The sequence below is a fragment of the Macrosteles quadrilineatus genome, unplaced genomic scaffold, assembly GCF_028750875.1.
Source record: "Macrosteles quadrilineatus isolate MER2022 unplaced genomic scaffold, UCM_ALF_1.0 Scaffold_9__3_contigs__length_116548681, whole genome shotgun sequence".
Classification (NCBI taxonomy): domain Eukaryota; kingdom Metazoa; phylum Arthropoda; class Insecta; order Hemiptera; family Cicadellidae; genus Macrosteles; species Macrosteles quadrilineatus.
The window spans coordinates 70,273,244-70,287,027 of NW_026542602.1; the positions used below are offsets into that span (position 1 = coordinate 70,273,244).

Sequence of the window (13,784 nt, forward strand, 5' to 3'; positions counted from 1 at the left end):
TGTGTTTATTATTTCAGTTCCTGTCTTTATTGCACATGACTTTCAGGTTTTTTTTACTCATGGAGCAAGATTATGTCAAGCCCTTCCATTGTTTTCCAACTAATGTGATGTGATTGTGATGTTTAAGTAGGTGATGATCCCTTATGAGTTATGAGTTGTACCCTTATCACTCTAATTATATCCTTACTATACAGGGTGGTGCGAAGTTAGTGTAACAAATGTTTATATGTTAAGCTACAAACAAAGTATTATCAGTGAAAAAATGGCACAAATTTACGTTTTCATACCTTCACAGGTAGGCATAACAAACAAAACTTTGGTATTTGGGACAGTTGCTGAAGGTCTAAATCCCGGAAGGTCTAATTAGACCTTTGGCACACATTTTGCATTTTGTAATTGTTGCTTTAAGAGTCAAACCGGGAATTGGGCAGTCTAGTATTGTTATTTTAATTAACAACACGAGTAGCTGACCAATGAGGTTCAAGTATTGAGAGAAAAGAAGTACAATTATAATGCTTTGAACGTCAGCAAATCAGCTGTTCAGACCAATTTAATTATTGATCCGACTACTTGGACTCGTTGCATCACTATCAGCATAGCCTCCTCTAATGCAAGGCCGCAGCGAGAAAAAGTGGCAACATTGCAGTCCCGTCAAACCCATCCAGCAGCTGTTGCACTAGATCATATCAACAATGTTGCGCGTACAGGTTTTGTAGCGTAAAATTTGTAGGTTGTAAGTAACTGATTTTGCACACTAACTGGTATACAGTACTAGCTAAGCTAATGCGAGAACACTGCCACCACCATAGGTTGATTTCACCATTGATCGATTTCACCATAGGTTGATTCCATTGTATTAAAAATCTCATTTATAACTATCGACTTTCAAAAAAACAACATGTACATAAGACGAGTAAAGTTAAATTAACATGTGATTGGATTGGGATTAGATTTAAGGAATTTTGGTTTTCATTTTGTTAATAACATAATGTAGGTTAGTCGTACTGTTTTACTCTAACTCAGATTTTTGTGTGTAGGTGCTTTTGGCGTAGGTACACTTCCTTTTATATAAGATAGGCCAACTGGTTGATAAAAGAACAATGTTAAATCTAGATTATAATGAGTACCTATGTTATTATTATTCAAACATATGTTAATTTATAAACAAACATTATAAATCATAGTCTATTTACTTGATATGTTGTTACCAGAGGCTGGAGATGAGTTTTGATGTAAACTCGTAATATACTTCCACATTTTTTAGTAAATTGTATATAATTTTATTTATGTGATGATTAGCCAACAAACCAAGATTAACATTGATAATGCCATCATGAAAAATACATATCGGAATGAATTACCAATAATGAGTATGTAAAGCAAAATTTGAAAATATTGACGGTGTTTAGTTTGTATGTACTAGACTAGAATGTATCGCACATAACCAGGATGAATTTAAAAATATATTTTAAGACCCGTAAATGAAATAGCAGAAACAAAAGAAAAAAATTCTTACCAAAACACAACCTAAACATTACTGCAAGATCTAAAACAGTATCAGTGGATGAGTTTTCTACATTGACTGTACTTTTAGACCTTCCGGGATTTAGACCTTCAGCTTCGTTTAGACGCTCAGAAACAAGTCTAAAATGTAAATTGTATGCGGAATGAGACCTTCAGCAAAACTCCCCTTGCACTGCACTCTGGGGTCTACACTAGGTTGTGTCCCGACTGTACGCCAACCACCGCACTGCTGCCAACTGTAGTTCAAATATGTCTACTTGTATTGCATGCTGGTGTAAAATACTCAGGGCTGCCAACAAACAAACTGACTGAACAGGAGATGTGGACAGTTGTAACGAAGCAAAGCATAGTTAAAAGAAAACCTAGAAAATTTGTGTCAATGCAAATCAAAAAAGGAAAATATAAAAGGGAGAAATAGTAGTAGAACTCAAATTATCTGAATCAATTGACACCGTACCACATTCGATACGACAAGTGTCGTCCCATCTTAATGATTGATAATTGATAATTGAATTGAATTCAGATAAAACATTTAGGTGGTTGGATTTTTACCGAAATGAACCCGATTGTCCAAAAATACATTACAAATACTAGCCTATGTACTAATGTATGTAAGTATTAATGGACAACCCGACTGGCAAATGTAGCATAGGTCAAAATCGGCATCATTAGCCCCACGGATTTTAAGGCTATCACTCTAATCACTCGGCTTAGGCTCTTATTAGACGAGGCAGCCAAGTTGCGCAACCAGCCGGGCAGCCAGTCGCCTGTCTGGCTGCCTAGCGTAGCAACCAGTAGAGCAGCCAGTAGAGCAGCCACAGGGCAGCCACAAAATTACCAACTAGGCCAGTCTCTTGTTAACAGTGGAACAGTGTTGGTGGAACAGTTCTGTTGGGGAGAGACGCTTTTTTGGTGCAGTGGTTTTAGAGTCACCTCCCTGTTCCTTCTTTTTAGATTTATTGCAACTTCCATTCCAACCACACTCACTTCACTATTCTAGTTGTTTGCTACAACATTCACTCTCACTTTACAATCAGAAGACATTGTTCGCCAAAAGAATACTGAGGAAAACAACACACAATGATGTGACCGACATAGATGAACGCACTTCCACGAGTGATGATCTACTACTGATGTGTGGCCGTGGCAGTGGGCGACTGGCTGCCCAGTGTAATAAGATCCGTAAGCTACACAGGGGCGCGACCAGACCGTGCAGCCAGTGGTTGCCTGTGCGGTCGCCGGGCTCGGCAACCAGCCGGCAGCCAAACAGTGGCTGCGCAACTGGCTGCCCTCGTGTAATAAGCTCCATAAGAACCAATGCCCAGTGACTAACTGGCCGACTGGCTGCCCGGCTGGCTGCGCAACTTGGCTGCCTCGTCTAATAAGGGCCTTACCAGACATATAAAACTATGTCTCAATAAACTCAGGCAGAAAATGGAACTTTAACAGTATCACATACTAATTACAATATGTTCTATCTGAATTAAAATTGGAAACAGCTGAAGCACGTACTTTTATTAGTTGTAACGGTACTGGGCTCATAAGGATCATTGAGGCTCAATGAAATCAATTTGCTGGTGTGTGCGACATTCTAATGTGAATAATATAAAACCTAAATTAATTACCGAGCCAAACCACATCCCTATCACAGCCATTTCGATCTGATATTTCTAATACATCTGGTTTTAAATTTATTATAAGTTAAGAATAGTAAAATCTTACACTTGCACCATAAGAGTACGAGTGTGCTGAAATGTTCAGTTTACATATACCAAGCAGATAGAATATAGTTCCATAAACCCTTTGATCTCCCCCCCCCCTTTCCTTTCAAGAAATAGAACATTATATTAATCTTAATAACTATGGTAAAACTTATCAATCAGTAGACCGGCTTCAAGCATGGGTCCGATCGGGTAGACTCCTAACTGGTGTCTCGTGGCCCTTCCTAACCCCTCCCCTAGTTTCCAGATCTCAGCTGATTTACCGGTATGACGTGGATCAGCTGTGACGTGAGCATCACATAGCTGATTCAAATGGCTGGGATATCTACTCTCTAACTTTTGACTCACCGACATGAGGCAGGTCTCCATTCCACTGTCCCTGCGCCAGAGCCGTCTCGTGGTCAATAAACACTGCATGTAGCCGATGTGAGCTGCGCATCGCAGACCAGTTGTCTTCCTCACTAGCGCCCCGGTCCTCCCGCGTAGACAGCCATAGCTTCAACCTGATCCGGCCTTGGATATTTGACCGGTTCGTCCGCGCCTCCAACTGGTACCAGCGATCGAGTCCAGTTGATGGGATATCCTACAAGCAAAATAGAAAGTTGAATGTATTTCCCAGTTACAAGAGTTATACGATATTGCAATTATTGGTTACCTTGTCTGAGTTCTTGAGGAAGTTGAATTCTACTTGAATCCAAAAAAAATCTAATCTCGAATCTTTGAATCTCGAGTCCCAAAAATAATTACAAATGGGCTTATGGTGATTAAAAAGGCAAGAATGGAATAGGAACCATTTGGCATTTAACACTAACTAGCTGTTACCCACGGGGCTTCAACCCGTTTGACTTCATAAGTATTAATAAAACCAAGCAATATCTATTCTGCGTAGCATATGTAATCTTTGATAAAACTATTGATTGGTTGCTGAAATAAACAAAACAGATTAGGCCTACAGCATTACAAATAAATAATCACACGAGATTTTAATGAGGTAATAAAAAGAAAGGATAACATACAAATAAGAACAGCTGAGGTATTTTTAACATTAAGTAGGCTATATGGAAAGTTCCCTCTGGAAAGCAATTATGACTTTAAAGGGCAATTTATGAAAAAATTCATAGTTTTGTGCAAGGTTCCTTGTCATGACGAACATTTTAAGTATATTGTTTATGGGGGTGTGACTTGTAGTTTTTTCAAAAGTTCATGGGTACTTTTGGCTTTATATATAGATAACCACAACGACAATAACCTCAGGTTAGGCAATGTCATAGGACTGTATATTACGACATCAATAACCTCTATGATTTGGCAATGTCACAGTATAGTGCACATGCCTTCTATTGTAAAATACCCCCGCCGCAGCAAACCTGCCGACTAAGCGAATTTCCATTTCTCTGAATGATTTTCAATTGAATCTATTTAGGTTTAACGAGTACCTAGGTTTGCTGCCACAAGGAAACTGAAACTAATAAAGTGTGTTTTAGTAAAATATTAATAGCTTAGTATAAAAAAAATAAATTTGTCTAGTTTGATCAAAATATATCCATAAACAAACAAACTACAACATTTTCAATATTCTCCATAAGAATAACATGGGAATTTTTAATTTACAATTTTTTGAATTTTCTCCGTTACTAATAACCGTACAAAGACACTTTGACATACTAAATTATTTGTTTTTTTAAGCTCTTTAATATGGTCTAGAGATAAATTGGAAAATTTTGTGTTTTGGGGGTCAAAAATGAGAAAAACCAATTTTTGGCCCACAAAACCCACCGGGAAACCCCTTTCCCATGGTCCGATCATGCTGGTTCGCGAACTCATTCAAGTTTATCCCGCCTTACACCTTTAAACCAAATTTCATCAAAATCGGACAAAAATTACTAAAGTTATCGCGTTCATGGACACATATATATATAAATCTATATATATATATATATATACATATATAAAAATTTGAACGAATGGTGTTTTTGGCCTCTGGGGACATAAAAATGAAAAAGTAAATCGGTCCCGGGCTTAGGTTTTACCGTGCCACCTACGGTAATAGCTACTTCCCTTTAGGGAAATTCGCTAAATAGCTACTTCCCTTTAGGGAAATTCGCTAAAAAAGAATTTTTTAAATCCTTAAATCTTGTTAACTAATCTTGAATCTGAATCTTTTCTTAGGACCTTCTTTTCTTTCTTTACTTTTCCAGGGACCGGAAGCCATTTCTGTTGTCTCCGTGTTTCTGATTGGTCGGCCATGCTGCTTCAGTCTCATTGGTGGAGTCATTGCGAACGGTGCAATTAGTGTTCCATTGTGTGAGCTTTTTCCGTTACACCTTTTGTAGATTATAGTGTTTTGTGATTGGTTATTATTTGCATGTTGTATCATGACTTGACTGCTATACAGTGCATATTTTTTGACTGCTACCCTCTGTAGTGTATTCCAACTTAGGTTGGGTGTTGGTGTTTAGTTGTAATGTGTTAGTTCAGATTTTTTCACCTGAGGACGGGATCAGATTCCAGATCCCGAAACGTTGTGTATTGTTTTTTACATTCGTGATGAAAAATTTATACAATAAACCTTTGAACAACATCATTTCTTAGGATTCGGTAGATTAGAGATTCGGATTGGACACATCTCTAGTGAAAACAAACATATGTCCCTCTTCATTCTAAAGTGACTTGATAGGGGCCAATCAGTCAGGTGTTGTAAATAGGTATCTATAAGTGGAAACAAGACGACTCTAGAAAGAGACGTTAGAAGCTTAGAAGCTTAATTTTGGTAAATAATGTCGTAAAAGACTTTTAATGCTATTCGTTGATTTGTAAGTGTTTGTAACTAATTTGATAGGAATATTTATCAACCTTTCATAATACATCCAGTTAGTCCGGCCATTTTGTAGTCCGGCCAGTGGTCCCATCACGAGGTGGCCGAACTAGAGTGAGTCTACTGTACTTCACACCACATTTCCAAACTCTTTTGTATAGAGAGGCCTTAAGTACATAAACCTATTTGTAGCCAACCACAGACACAAAACTGACAAACTCTAACGGTACTTACTTGTACAGGCACATTAACACAGCCGAGGAAGTCATCCGTACTGCCAGTGCGAGCACTCTGAGCGATTTGTTTGAAGAATCGACCCAGACCTTTCACACCCCGTACTTCATTGAGCTTGCTCACCGCGTCTAGCACGCTAGACTCGTCATCGTGATCCCTGGAATTCCACATGATCGTTGTCATTATCATTGGCTATGGACACAATGCTGGGTAATTTAATTTGAATGAAGTTTGCTTTTAAATTAGTGGAGAACGGATTGTTATCAGTGATGTAGTCGTAAATTTTTCAGTGAGAGGACGTTCACCATGTGGTGGGAAAATGCAGGTTGATTACCAATATAGGTTCTTAGGAATAAGCACAGGGAACGCCGTTACTACGCGATCACTCCTCACTACACCAAAGAACGTAGGTATTGCACTTTGTAGTTGTTTTTTATTGTTTATGTTCTGATGTTTCTTTAGCCTAGAGAATTATTGATAAAATAAAAGGATTACCTTATCCAACCACAGTTGCTGGTATGACAACTATTTTCGTTCCTTAGAACTTGGTCAGGTCATTGTATGCAAACACATCATCAATGTATTAATACATTGTGGTATGTCAAAAGATTCTTTAAAACACTGTCACAATCACAATAGTAAAATAAAATTATTAAAATCGAATAGAAAGTGATAAAACTGGTTAAAACTGTAAAGGCTGGCCAGCACTGTCTTCTCACTGTCACTGACTAAACAAAACTGACTGAATCCATAAGGTGTCTTCTTCTCTCCAGTGCCACCTGTATTTCAGTTTGTTTTGTTTTTCTTATTTAATACTTCTTTGATTTGTAGCTTGTCAAATGTATAAAATATAATATTTGACTGGAAAGAAGTCTGATACTTTAAAATGTTAAATGGCTCGAGTTTTTTAGCTATGTAGATGGTGAATTCTTCTTTAGCATCAAGCTTAAGACTTGTTGGCAATACTTCTTCTTATCAATAGATGTGTAGTTGTGTGATTCCGATATTAAATGTTTGGCATAACTGGATTGCTGATGTTGTGATCTTTTAGGTAGGTACCATATATGTTCTTTAAATCTTTGTCTGAAAGATCTTCCAGTTTAGCCGATGTAGTACTTTGGACAGTTGTCACAGTTAATTTTATAGATGCCTGATTTTTCATAGTTGTTTGTGGCAACAGGTTTGGCGTGGAAAAACTTTTGAACTTTGTTAGTTGTCATAACAGCAACTGTGGTTGGATAAGGTAGGCCTAATCCTTTTATTTTATCAATAATATATTCCAACCAAGGGTCACAATGAATATCCTAGAGAATTGCTGCATAGTCACATTCCTAATTTAATGATAAAATCCCTAATATAAGTTTTACTCAGTACACTAATAATTATTAGGCCTATTATTTAAATAACATAGCATTTTTGGTCTTAAGGTTTGTAACTTACCAAAAGACTACACAGCCTTTGAAAATGTACAGGAGGCTCAAAAGCTAACTCATTTAAACACACGGAAAGAGATATTTTGTCCAGGTATTAATAATTGTACTTGTACGTACATGAACACATTAAACATTTAATCAATATTAATCGTTTACCAAAGTAAATGTCACAATTTATTTGAGAAAACACTAATAATTAAAAACCATAAAAGATCAGCGCAAACTCAAACTTGTTTGTTCAACGGCTCAAACAATATTGGCTGACAAAACATTGTTCATTACGGATTTGGCTGAGCAGATTGAAGTAGCCATTAAACCTCATTCAGTTGCTGCTATTATAATGAATTTATGAATAAAGTATGCAATCGCTTGTTAATTTTTTGAGCGGAAATCTCTTTGTTTGGAAACTCATTATAATCTGATTCACATCCACTTCAAAGCCTGTTAGGGGGTTTTAATTAATTTCTGAAACAGTTGATGGTCCCATTGAATCAGCAACTTATCAAAACTTGGTTAGAATAGTTTATCAACTCATTAGGAGTAAGAAAAGTTCATAAAATTGGTAGAAAAGTGTGTTGTTAAGTTTATAAGGAAACTAGGTATTAAAAGTTATATTTCAATTACAAAATTAAAGGACCATAGAGTAACCAACTTTTTTACTCATAAATCCTAGCTCATTGTTGAAAAATATTATGAAGCTTCCAAATAAAATTTATCATATAACAGTTCTGGTGAAATACAGAACAGATACTATACATCAGAAGGTATGCTAACGTAATTTGCAACACTACTATTGAAGTTTTGGTCAAAATCTACAATGTGACTCCAGACAAGCAGCAAAGTCATGGCAGGAGGTCTTTCTTCATCTTTTTTAATTTCTTGCACTAGAGAAGCGTTTAATAACCCAACCGCAATACTAGTGACGGCAGGTGCGTAAATATTTTAACAATTAATATCCACATTAAGATAGTAGCAACACCCACCTTTAAAATATTATTCAAACTTACAAATACAAACTGTTTAAGTTACCTACTTACTAAAAAAAACGGTTAACAATAATTTTTTAATAACTAGCATCAACTTACCAAATATCTAGATGGAGAATGTCTGTAGCCACATCATCAATATCGCTGAAATGAAAACAATTACATAACTTATTATGTGAGAAGATAATTCTAGAAATAAATTGGAGCCAAGATATGCAGTTTTATGATTGCATTTCTAGAATTGCATTTTCTCTGTGGCTATAAAATGTTTGCAGTAATTAAGAGTTTATTTTGTATCAAAGTGGTTACAAAACCTTTTCACTCAAGAGTATTATGTCCTAATTCAATATCATCAGTGGGTATTCAATTGATTGTATGGTTTGCTCGTCTCTCTTAACTTATTCGCTTGTTTGAGATTTCTTGAAACGTCATGAACTTTTCATAATTTCCTAGTAGATAGAAGAGAATTAGATGGACATCTATAATTACAAATTCAATGCACAAAAATGAATTTGTTGAATTTCCTGACAATAAGAAAGGCTCGTCTTTGTCTGCAAGTTTATGGATTTAACTTAAATTCCATTAAGTTAAGTTAGCTTTAAAACTGGATAAGGTTAATAATAATTTTTATGGTAAAGTAGCCTAATGTAGTTGATCACATTGTTACGGTACCAAGTTCGTCAATGAGTTAGGCCTATCTACAATTTTCACAATGGGGTTAAGTAGGCCTACTTACTGGAAATACTCATTACGGTAATTCAGAATTTGTTTGATTAGGGCAGCTATGAAGAGCTATGAGAGCAGTTTATGAAAACTTTATGAATCCAAGTAAAGAGAGTCTCACGGTAAGATATGCAGCTACAGTATAGCGCATAGATAAGTTACTGTTTGTGAGCCCATTTATATTGAGTATACTCGATTAAATTACTCGTCTTAAGTAAATATGTAATATACTCGGCATAAATTTTCTTAATAACAAATAACCAAATATGGTTATTCGTTATTAAGAAAATTTAACCAAATTACCTTGGAATAACACTGCCATAGTAAGATGAATTCCTTTAAAACCGAATATCATTCACAACCAGACAACTTTGGACCCCAATTAGACTGGTTTGATGAAGGTAAACTGTAATACTATCATCCCTGATCTAGTGAGATTATAAGAACATGGTAGGCATAATCATGGAAGGTCATATATTGTTTGCAAGTTAGCAAACAGTGAACGGTTGTTACATTGGTTAAGTTAGGCCAACATAACTTTAACACATATTTCGTTTCTGCCTTAGTTTGTCGTTCATGCTCACACATTTAACTTAACTTACTGTGTAAGCCAACCTACACCAAATCAATGTCGTTTTCAAATTGCACCATATGCCTAACCCCATCGTAGATAATTTTCTCACTTGATACAGCATTATTGAAGTATTCTATTTTGTTCTCTAACAAATTTTGTTAAGATTCTTTAATCAAAATTTACTTTTTGATCGCTTAGTGAAAACGTTCAGTAGCTTAATAGACCTAATTAATAGACATAGTCTAATTATATAGACCTAATTATACAGGAATTATAGACTACATCTTGTAATCTTCATAAATTAAGTGGCCGAGTTGACATGGCATTCAAGAACTCTTTTGTGTGTACGCAGAAGGCTTTACCTTACCTATGTTACGTGTACGGTATGTTATGTAATTTATTACCCTGAAGCCGTAGTATTCACCTAAACGATTTTGGGAAGATGTGTGATTTGAACAGCCCTCTAAGATAGTGAACATTTTGCTTAGCCTCAAACCGATAGCTGAAGTAACAGGCACTAACTTATTGGCTAAATACTATACAGGGCTACCCAGTAGTATCTCCAACTTTTGTCTAGGCCTATTTTAATAAGCTATAATGAATAGCCTAACAATATGTTAAGTTACCTATGGAGTAAGAATAGTAAGATAGTCAAGTTTGACTGGATGGAATAAAATTAGCTACCCTACCTTGGTCATAAAGGAAAAGTTAAATAAAACATAAATTCGGAAAACATATACGTGCGTCGTTTGTATAAGACCAACACTAAGCCTCTATAGAGGCCCTTATAACAATAAGCTCTATTGCCCTATTACGGAACAGACTAAGTTATGAGGATTATCAGGATGGAGAAGATGTTTAACCTGAAGATTTTGCGAAAGGTAAAGTTCAGATAAGGTAACCTAAGTAGCAGTAGGCGTACTGTTTAGTTTAACTTAACATATAAACTGTCCAGGAAAATTAGCGGTTAATGTAAAGGCAATGCTAGGTAAATCAACTTACATAATTCAGAATTCACAACCTGGTGTGCAGGAATTGTTTTTGGTCTTGAGCTAAATGGTCTAGCTAGGACTGAACTAGGCCTATTGAAGAATATGTCAAATTTCTTATTTCCATCCATGGTACGATGATAAGAGTCACACATTTACAGACCTGTCTTGTATAGAACTGTGGTTAGGCCAAATAGTCAAAACTATTAGGTTGCTTTGACAGGATAGACCTAGTAATCAAATTATTCTCTACTGCCTGAGTCAGTTGATAAATAAATAGTTAAATTTGGTTTTTTAGTAAAATAATAAATGTCTACAATTGCAAAACTCCTATCGTTATCGACCGTCGTGAAGTTAGCGGCTCTTTTCATCGGCGCTTTTTCGGTTTGTAATAGATGTGGGTTGGTACTCCTGCGGACGCCACAAACGTGTTTTGCAGGGATGTCGGAAACACAATTCAATGACAATACGGTGCGAAATGATGTTTTTATATTTATATAATGTCAATTATACATTGATAAAACGTGTATACAAGTTAAAACTAATTAATTGACGCATTTTAAAAGGCCAATTTGAGACCGTAGTGTACATTATACGTAGCAATGGCTTAACATAACGCGATCAATTAAAACTCCGAACATAAAAGTGCATAATCTTTTTTTCCCAAGCCCATCACATCAACTTTGATCTATTCTAATGGTAATATACAATGTGTAGAATACTCAGTATAAATATGATTGAGGCAGTCCAGTAAATTACGAAGTTATCTGGCAAAATGTATATGGTTGACCTAACTATTCACAATCTTTTTCCTAAGCCCATCACATCAACATTGAGGTATTCTAATGGTAATGTACAATGTGTGGAATACTCAGTATAAATATGATTGAGGCAGTCCAGTGAATTACGAAGCTATAAGGCAAAATCTATAAGTTATGGTTGATAGGAACTCGCATCAGGAAAAAGTGCACAATCTTTTTCCTTAGTCCATCACTTCAACCTTGATGTATTCTAATGGTAATATACAATGTGTAGAATACTCAGTATATATATGATTGAGGCAGTCCAGTGAATTACGAAGCTATAAGGCAAAATCTATATGGTTGATAGGAATTTGCGTCAGAAAAAGTGCACAATCTTTTTCCTAAGCCCATCACATCAACTTTGAGGTATTCTAATGGTAATATACAATGTGTAGAATAATCAGTATGAGTATGATTGCGACAGTCCAGTAAATTACGAAGTTATATGGCAAAATGTATATGGTTGATAGGAACTCGCATCAGGAAAAGTGCACAATCTTTTTCCTGAGCCCATCACATCAACTTTGAGGTATTCTAATGGTAATATACAATGTGTAGAATAATCAGTATGAGTATGATTGCGGCAGTCCAGTAAATTACGAAGTTATATGGCAAAATGTATATAGTTGATAGGAACTCGCATCAGGAAAAGTGCACAATCTTTTTCCTAAGCCCATCACATCAACTTTGAGATATTCTAATGGTAATATACAATGTGTAGAATAATCAGTATGAGTATGATTGCGGCAGTCCAGTAAATTACGAAGTTATATGGCAAAATGTATATGGTTGATAGGAACTCGCATCAGGAAAAGTGCACAATCTTTTTCCTGAGCCCATCACATCAACTTTGAGGTATTCTAATGGTAATATACAATGTGTAGAATAATCAGTATGAGTATGATTGAGGCAGTCCTGTGAATTACGAAGCTATAAGGCAAAATCTATATGGTTGATAGAAATTTGCGTCAGGAAAAGTGCACAATCTTTTTCCTAAGCCCATCACATCAACTTTGAGGTATTCTAATGGTAATATACAATGTGTAGAATAATCAGTATGAGTATGATTGCGGCAGTCCAGTAAATTACGAAGTTATATGGCAAAATGTATATAGTTGATAGGAACTCGCATCAGGAAAAGTGCATAATCTTTTTCCTGAGCCCATCACATAAACTTTGAGGTATTATAATGGTAATATACAATGTGTAGAATAATCAGTATGAGTATGATTGCGGCAGTCCAGTATATTACGAAGTTATATGGCAAAATGTATATGGTTGATAGGAACTCGCATCAGGAAAAGTGCACAATCTTTTTCCTCAGCCCATCACATCAACTTTGAGGTATTTTAATGGTAATATACAATGTGTAGAATACTCAGTATAAATATGATTGAGGCAGTCCAGTGATTTACGAAGCTATAAGGCAAAGTGTATATGGTTGATAGGAACTCGCATTAGGAAAAGTGCACAATCTTTTTCCTGAGCCCATCACATAAACTTTGAGGTATTATAATGGTAATATACAATGTGTAGAATAATCAGTATGAGTATGATTGCGGCAGTCCAGTATATTACGAAGTTATATGGCAAAATGTATATGGTTGATAGGAACTCGCATCAGGAAAAGTGCACAATCTTTTTCCTCAGCCCATCACATCAACTTTGAGGTATTTTAATGGTAATATACAATGTGTAGAATACTCAGTATAAATATGATTGAGGCAGTCCAGTGATTTACGAAGCTATAAGGCAAAGTGTATATGGTTGATAGGAACTCGCATCAGGAAAAGTGCACAATCTTTTTCCTAAGCCCATCACATCAACTTTGAGGTATTCTAATGCTAATATACAATGTATAGAATAATCAGTATGAGTATGATTGCGGCAGTCCAGTGAATTACGAAGCTATAAGGCAAAATCTATATGGTTTATAGAATTTGCGTCAGGAAAAGTTTCGGTTTGTAATAGATGTGGGTTGG

At 35.9% G+C, this 13,784-nt stretch overlaps 1 long non-coding RNA gene across 1 annotated transcript; it reads right to left on the reverse strand.

The window, feature by feature from the left end:
- Window positions 1-3,604: 3,604 nt before the first annotated feature.
- Window positions 3,605-11,243, reverse strand: LOC129002403 (uncharacterized). Its single transcript, XR_008491579.1, has 4 exons — window positions 11,013-11,243; window positions 8,813-8,857; window positions 6,295-6,451; window positions 3,605-3,828 (listed from the first exon to the last, which is right to left on the reverse strand). It is a non-coding gene; the product is annotated as an uncharacterized LOC129002403 (long non-coding RNA).
- Between the last annotated feature and the right edge of the window lie 2,541 nt (window positions 11,244-13,784).